This window comes from Giraffa tippelskirchi, chromosome 5 (genome assembly GCF_054371585.1).
Source record: "Giraffa tippelskirchi isolate mGirTip1 chromosome 5, T2T-mGirTip1v1.2.pri, whole genome shotgun sequence".
Lineage (NCBI taxonomy): Eukaryota > Metazoa > Chordata > Mammalia > Artiodactyla > Giraffidae > Giraffa > Giraffa tippelskirchi.
This window is the reverse complement of record NC_137279.1, coordinates 134247717-134255723: the sequence shown is the minus strand read 5'-3', so window position 1 is coordinate 134255723 and position 8007 is coordinate 134247717.

Below are 8007 nucleotides of genomic sequence, written 5' to 3'. Positions count from 1 at the left end.
CCAGTACTTTGGCCACCTGATGCGAAAAGCTGACTCATTTGAAAAGACCCTGATGCTGGGAAAGATTGAGGGAAGGAGGAGAAGGGGATGACAGAGGATGAGATGGTTGGATGGCATCATCGACTCAATGGACATGAGTTTGGGTAAAATCCGGGAGTTGGTGATGGACAGGGAGGCCTGGCGTGCTGCGGTTCATGGGGTGGCAAAGAGTCGGACATGACTGAGCAACTGAACTGAACTGAACTGGCATGTAGCTGGTGCTAAAAATATCAGGAGTTGTTATTACCTTATTATTATATTTCATAAGTATTTTATTATTGGTAGAGTTCTTTGATAAAGAATCCAAAATCTCTTTAACCCTCTACAACACAATAGAATTATATCCTCAGTACTCAATATATAATCGTGGAGCATCCACAATCTCAAATTCAAAAATATCCACAAAATATTATCCTTCATTAAATTTAAAATATGGAAATCTAACAGCTCAGTTGAACACTGGAATCATGCTCAATATTTGATGCCCTTAGCAATTAATATTCTGGGATAGGCTGACATCTAGTGGACATCTGTGCATTGATGCATGTTAAGTCACTTAAATCATGTCTGACTCTTTGCAACCCTATGGACTGCAGCCTGCCAGGCTCCTCTGTCCATGGGATTCTCCAGGCAAGAATATTGGAGTGAGTTGTCATGCACTCCTCCACGGGATCTTCCCAACCCAAGGAATGAACTTGTGTCTCCTGTCTCCTGCACTGCAGGTGAATTCTTGACCACTGAGCCACCAGGAAAGCCCTGTGGACATCTGTAGCCATCTAAAAGATTTAAAACACATAGTTTTTTAAAAACCTAACAGCATTCCATTAAATAAAATACCAGTATCTAATGTGAGTGATAGTCACTTGATTATGTCAACTCTTTGCAACCCCATGGATTATAGCCTGCCAGGCTCCTCTGTTCATGGAATTCTCCAGGCAAGAATACTGGAGTGGGTTGCCATTTCCTTCTCCAGGGGATCTTCCTGACAATGTAAATGTTTAAAATGAAAAAGGAAAATCATTAAGTACTGTCTGTCAGGCACTGATCTAAATGCTTCCCCAAACATCTCACTCATTCATTTGTTCAAAATGAGTATTTATTATCCACAATTAATATGTGCTAGACACTTTGTATAAAGAATTTTTTACACCAATAGCTTATTTTACTTTAATTTTTTAAAACTTTTTATTTTGTATTGGTGGATAGCCAATTAACAGTGTTGTGACAACAGTACCACATGAGATTAGAGAGGTGTGGGGGCGGGGGCAGATAAAGCAGGGCCTTGTGAAACAATAGGACATGTTAAGAATTTAAGATTTATCATTTTATCATAGGTATAACAGGACCCATCTGAAGTACTTAAACAGGAAAAGATATGTGATAAGATACATGGTTTTAAAAGAACATTCTGACTCCCTGGAGAAATGAAATGGAAGGAGATAAATGTAGGGAAAGCAAATAGGACCAATCAGGAGAATATTTCAAAAGCCCAAACAATACATGGTTTTGGCTGAGACTATAGTGGTTGCTATCAAGATGTATTGTGAAAGCACATTCAAGTCTTGGTGAAGAACTGGATATTGGAAGGAGCCAGGCATGAGGGACAAGAAAGCATTTAAAATATTCCCAGATATCCATCTTGAATAACTGAACTGGTGGAAGTATTAAGGTGAGAAAGAGTGGAGGAAGAACAGATTTGAGAGCATGACTAAGCTTTTATTACCAAAGAACAACTCAGAGACACTTAGTTTTTACCTACAAACAAAATTTTTCATGTATAGGGAGACAGTCATTAGATTGCTGCTGCTGCTGCTAAGTCACTTCAGTTGTGTCCAACTCTGTGCGACCCCATAGACGGTAGCCCACCAGGCTCCCCTATCCCCGAGATTCTCCAGGCAAGAACACTGGAGTGGGTTGCCAGTTCCTTCTCCAATGCATGAAAGTGGAAAGTGAAAGTGAAATTGCTCAGTAGTGTCCGACTCATAGCGACCCCATGGACTGCAGCCTATCAGGCTCCTCCGTCCATGGGATTCTCCAGGCAAGAGTTACCGGAGTGGGGTGCCATTGCCTTCTCCACATTAGACTGCTATCAAGGAACAAAGGCAAAAACTGGACTTATGAGAAAAAAACTGTAGAGAGCCTCAGAAGAGTAAGTCATGTTTCCACATCTTTAGAGGTAAACTAATTAGCTGATAGTAAAGAGGTCTGTCTAGGCAGTCTGTCCTTGTGGAGGTTGTCCAGGGATAACAAAACAATTTAAATTATATTGGATTTTCTCCAAACCCTGAGAGTTTGCTGTGTAGTGTACATGGCAGACTGGCCCAAGATGTTTATTAAGGTCTTTCCATTAGAGTCTTTACCTTAGCTGAGCAGGTCTGCATCATTTCCCTCATCATTATTTCTGAACTTACATGTTTTGGTCAAAACAAGCTTCAAAAGACTAAAATTTCACCATGAGAGTCCAATTTCTTTTTTCTTTTTGACTTATTATTATCAATTAGATGTCAACTCAAGATAATAGATGTGAAACAACATTTTAGGTTTCTAGCTTCAATTCTATGGTTTTTCCACTAGTCATGTATGGATGTGAGTTGGACTAGAAAGAAAAGCTGTGCGCCATAGAATTGATGCTTTTGACCTGTGGTGTTGGAGAAGACTCTTGAGAGTCCCTTGGACTGCCAGGAGATCAAACCAGTCAATCCTAAAGGAAAGCAGTCCTGAACATTCATTGGAAGGACTGATAATGAAGCTGAAGCTCCAATACTTTGGTCACCAGATGCGAAGAACTGACTCATTAGAAAAGACACTGATGCTGGAAAGATTGAAGGCAGGAGGGGAAGGGGACGACAGAGGATGACATAGTTGGAAGGCATCACCGTCTGAATTTGAGCAAGCTCCGGGAGTTGGTGATAGACAGGGAAGCCTGGCATGCTGCAGTCCATGGGGTCCCAAAGAGTTGGACACAACTGAGCGACTGAACTAAACCGAGCTTCAATTCTATTGATCTGACTAGATAAACCAGGAAAAATCACGCAGTATCTGTAGGATGGGTTACAGATTTTGTTCTTTATTCTAAGAATACTGAGAAACCACTAAAGGCTTGCAATCAAGTGAGTAACTTTTTAAAAATTATTTTTTTTTATTTTTGGTTGTCCTGGGTCTTTGCTGCTGCACATTGGTTCTCTCTCATTTCAGCAAGCAGGAGGCTACTCTTCGTGGTGCAAGGGCTTCTCGTTGCAGTGGCTTCTCTTGTTGCACAGTGCAGACTCTAGGCACATGGGCTTTAGTAGCTGCAGCACGCAGGCTCAGTAGTTGTAGAATGTGGGCTCTAGGGTATGCAGTCTTCAGTAGTTGTGGTACATGGGCCCAGTTGCTCTGCGGCATGTGGAATCTTCCCAAACTAGGGGATGAACCTGTGTCCCCTGCACTGGCAGGTGAATTCTTAACCACTGTGCCACCGAGGAGGTCTAAGTGAGTAACATGTTTAGAACCTGAATTTTATGATATTTATGAGACAACTGGGAAGTTGCCAACTGAGCAGGCATTTGCCAATATTAAGGAATTATTATTAATTTTGTTTTAGATATGATAATGGTATTGTGGTTACATTTAACAACAACAAAAAAAGAGTTCTTATCTTTTTGAAGAACTACCTGCTTAAATACTACTGGAAGAAATGAAAAGAAAATTGAAAGTCATCTGTATATATAGATGTATATCAGTGGAAGCAATAACTATGGCATAAAGTGAGAAGAACAGAAGAAAAATGATGATGCCTTGAGGAACTTCATCTCTATTAAAGATAAAGAGATGAGGATGAGTAAGGAAACCAAAGAGTATCTACTTGAGAAGGAAAATCAGAGGAGTGTTATGTCATGGAAACCAGAGGAAGAGAAGTTTCAAGAAGGCAACAATGCACATAAAGTACTTTGTGTCCAACTTTTCGTGACCCTATGCACCAGAGCACACCAGGCTCCTCTGTTCATAGGGTTCTCAAGGCAAGAATACTGGAGTGGGTTGCCATTTCTTTCTCCAGGGAATCAAACCTGCATCTCTTAAGTCTCCTACACTGGCAGACAGCTTCTTTACCATTAGCGTCACCTGAGGAGCCCTAAAACAATGCCTGGCGTATGGTAAATGTTCAAGAAATACTACGTTTATTATAATGATGAATAAGAAGAAAGTTGTGTGAAATAATAAGTAATTGTAAAAGGTCAAGACAGAAATCACTGGCGACCTCGAGAAAATTTTTTGTGGAATGGGAGGAGAGGAGCTACATTAGAGTGGTTTCAGAGGTAAATAGAAGGTACAGACTTTGAGACACTACTTGGAGATAATTCTTTGAAGATGTTTGACTGAAGAAGATAATTCAGTTCAGTTCAGTTGGTCAATCGTGTCCGACCCTTTGGGACCCCATGGACTGCGGCATGCCAGGCTTCCCTGTCCATCACCAACTCCCGAAGCTTGCTCAAATTCAGTCAGTGATGCCTTCCAACTATGTCATCCTCTGTCGTCCCCTTCCCCTCCTGCCTTCAATCTTTCCAGCATCAGGGTCTTTTCTAATGAGTCAGTTCTTTGCATCAGGTGGCCAACATATTGGAGCTTTAGCTTCATTATCAGTCCTTCCAATGAATATTCAGGACTGCTTTCCTTTAGGATTGACTGGTTTGATCTCCTGGCAGTCCAAGGGACTCTCAAGAGTCTTATTCAACACCACAGTTCAAAAGCATCAAGAGAAATAGGATTGTGAGAGTGAAAAGAGGCAGTATTTGGTTTTGAAGCAATTAGATGGAATAGGAGTTTAAAAAAGGAGAGATTTAAGCATGTTTAAATACTGGAAAGGAACTTGTAGAAAAGGAGAAAATGAAAATACAGGAGAGACAGGGGTAAATATATGGCCTCTTAAAAAGGTGGGAGAGGTAAATTCAGAATACATAGGGAAAAGACTGAACTTTGGTGGGCAGAGGAACATCTCTCACTGTAACAGGAGGGGAGAAATGACAGGAATAGATGTAAGCAGGCTGGAAAGGATGTTTTCATTCTCCTTTCTCTTAAACAATTCTCTGAAGCATATTCAAGGCGCTTTAAGTATCCAGATCTGCGGAATTTCCTGTTCTCATTTTCTCATGCAATATTTTATATTGTAGATCATTCATTTCTTAAAACTCCATCCTCCCTTTAAAAACATATTTCAAGTAAGCCAAAAAACGTCTAAAAAATATAATGAATGCCCATATACACTAGCTTAACAAATACAAATGAAACTCCAATTCCATTATCTTTTCTTCTCTCACAGAAACACTAGTTTGAATTAAGTGTTTTCATTCCCATGCTTGTTTTTATAATTTTACCACTTAAATGTATTGCATATGATACGTGTATAATGTAAGTGAATACGTCTTTAAACAATGTACAGAGTTAATGTGGATATTTTAGTCTCTCAGTGACAAACCCTGAAAAGCAAATTTTCTCAATCTTTGTCTGAAAAGTTACACTATTTAGAACTATTGATAGTTTAGTTACATATTAAATTCTAAATTTATTGGTTTTTCCTCAGCTCCTTGAAGATACTATTTAATTAATTTCTGGCTTCCACACCATTCTTGAGAAATCTGTTGTTGTCCTACTGCTAATCCAATAGTTATTTGCAAGTAATCTATCTTTTATATCTGATTCCTTCCTAGATTTTATCTTTGTTTTTGCAGTATTCCAATTTATCACAGTGTGCCTAGAGTATATTTCTTTTTATTTTGCTTAAGACTTGTGATTATTAGCTTTGAGACATTATTTCATCAATTCTTTGAAAGTTTTGAAATTATCAACTATTATCTCATCAAATTTGTCTCTCAGTTCCTTATCTTGCTTGTTGGGAATCTTATTGAATAACATATTGAACTCTCATCCTAACCTCATTTTCCTTTTATTATTTTATTTATTTAGTTATTTTTGACTGCACTGGGTCTTCATTGCTGCATCAGGCTTTCTCTAGTCGCGACGAGTGGGGGCTGCTCTCTAGCTGCGGTGTGCTGGCGTTTCATTGCAGTGGCTTCTCTGTGGCAGAGGATAGACTCTAGGGCACACCGGTTTCAGTAGCTGTGATGCACAGGCTCAGTTACGCTATACAAGCTTAGTTGCTCCCCAGCACATGGGATCCTCCCAGACCAGGGATTGAACCACGTCTCCTGCATTGCAAGGCGGACACTCAACCACTGGACCACAAAGGAAGTACCTCTCATTTTTCTTAATTCATACTTTCCATTCCCTACTTCTTCATACTTCCCTTCTGTAAAATTTTCTCAGAGAGATCACCATTTACTAGAGCTTCCCAGGTGGCTTGGGGGTAAAAAAAAAAAATCTGCCTGCAATGCAGGAGGTACATTCTATCCGTGGGTTGGGAAGATGCTCTGAAAAAGAAAATGACAACCCCCTCCAGTATTCTTACCAGAAAAGTCCCATGGAACCTGATGATCCTGATGGGCTACAGTCCATGGTGTCACAAAAGAGTCAGACATCACTGATAGCCTAAAAAACAACAATCGTCATTTACTAATATCTCTTCACAAGCTATTAATCAGTCCATAACATTTTTATTTTAATGACTGCATTTTAAATTTCCAAATGTTCTATTATTTTTAAAAAATCTGTCTGTTCTTATTTTCACATTGTCTTACTCTTTTCCAGTTTTAACCGTCCTTTCCTTCTAACTATATATCCCTTAGTGGAAATCTTACCTATCACATCTATGCAAATACTCCAAAAAATGTACCTTTAACCTAGTAGCATTGTACAGGAGACAGGGATCAAGAAAATCCCCATGGAAAAGAAATGCAAAAAAGCAAAATGGCTGTCTGAGGAGGCCTTACAAATAGCTGGGAAGAGAAGAGAAGCGAAAAGCAAAGGAGAAAAGGAAAGATATTCTCATCTGAATGCAGAGTTCCAAAGAATAGCAAGGAGAGATAAGAAAGCCTTCCTCAGCGATCAGTGCAAACAAATAGAGGAAAACAACAGATTGGGAAAGACTAGAGACCTCTTCAAGAAAATTAGAGATACCAAAGGAACATTTCATGCAAAGATAGGCTCGATAAAGGACAGAAATGGTATGGACCTAACAGAAGCAGAAGATATTAAGAAGAGGTGGCAAGAATACACAGAAGAACTGTACAAAAAAGATCTTCACGACCCAGATAATCACGATGGTGTGATCACTCACCTAGAGCCTGACATCCTGGAATGTGAAGTCAAGTGGGCCTTAGGAAGCATCACTACGAACAAAGCTAGTGGAGGTGATGGAATTCCAGTTGAGCTATTTCAAATCATGAAAGATGATGCTGTGAAAGTGCTTCACTCGATATGCCAGCAAATTTGGAAAACTCAGCAGTGGCCACAGGACTGGAAAAGGTCAGTTTTCGTTCCAATCCCAAAGAAAGGCAATGCCAAAGAATGCTCAAACTACCGTACAATTGCACTCATCTCACATGCTAGTAAAGTAATGCTCAAAATTCTCCAAGCCAGGCTTCAGCAATACGTGAACCGTGAACTTCCAGATGTTCAAGCTGCTTTTAGAAAAGGCAGAGGAACCAGAGATCAAATTGCCAATATCCGATGGATCATCAAAAAAGCAAGAGAGTTCCAAAAAACATCTATTTCTGCTTTATTGACTATGCCAAAGCCTTTGACTGTGTGGATCACAATAAACTGTGGAGAATTCTGAAAGAGATGGGAATACCAGACCATCTGACCTGTCTCTTAAGAAACCTGTATGCAGGTCAGGAAGCAACAGTTAGAACTGGACATGGAACAACAGACTGGTTCCAAATAGGAAAAGGAGTCCGTCAAGGCTGTATATTGTCACCCTGCTTATTTAACTTCTATGCAGAGTACATCAGGAGAAACGCTGGGCTGGAAGAAACACAAGCTGGAATCAAGATTGCCGGGAGAAATATCAATAACCTCAGATATGTAGATGAC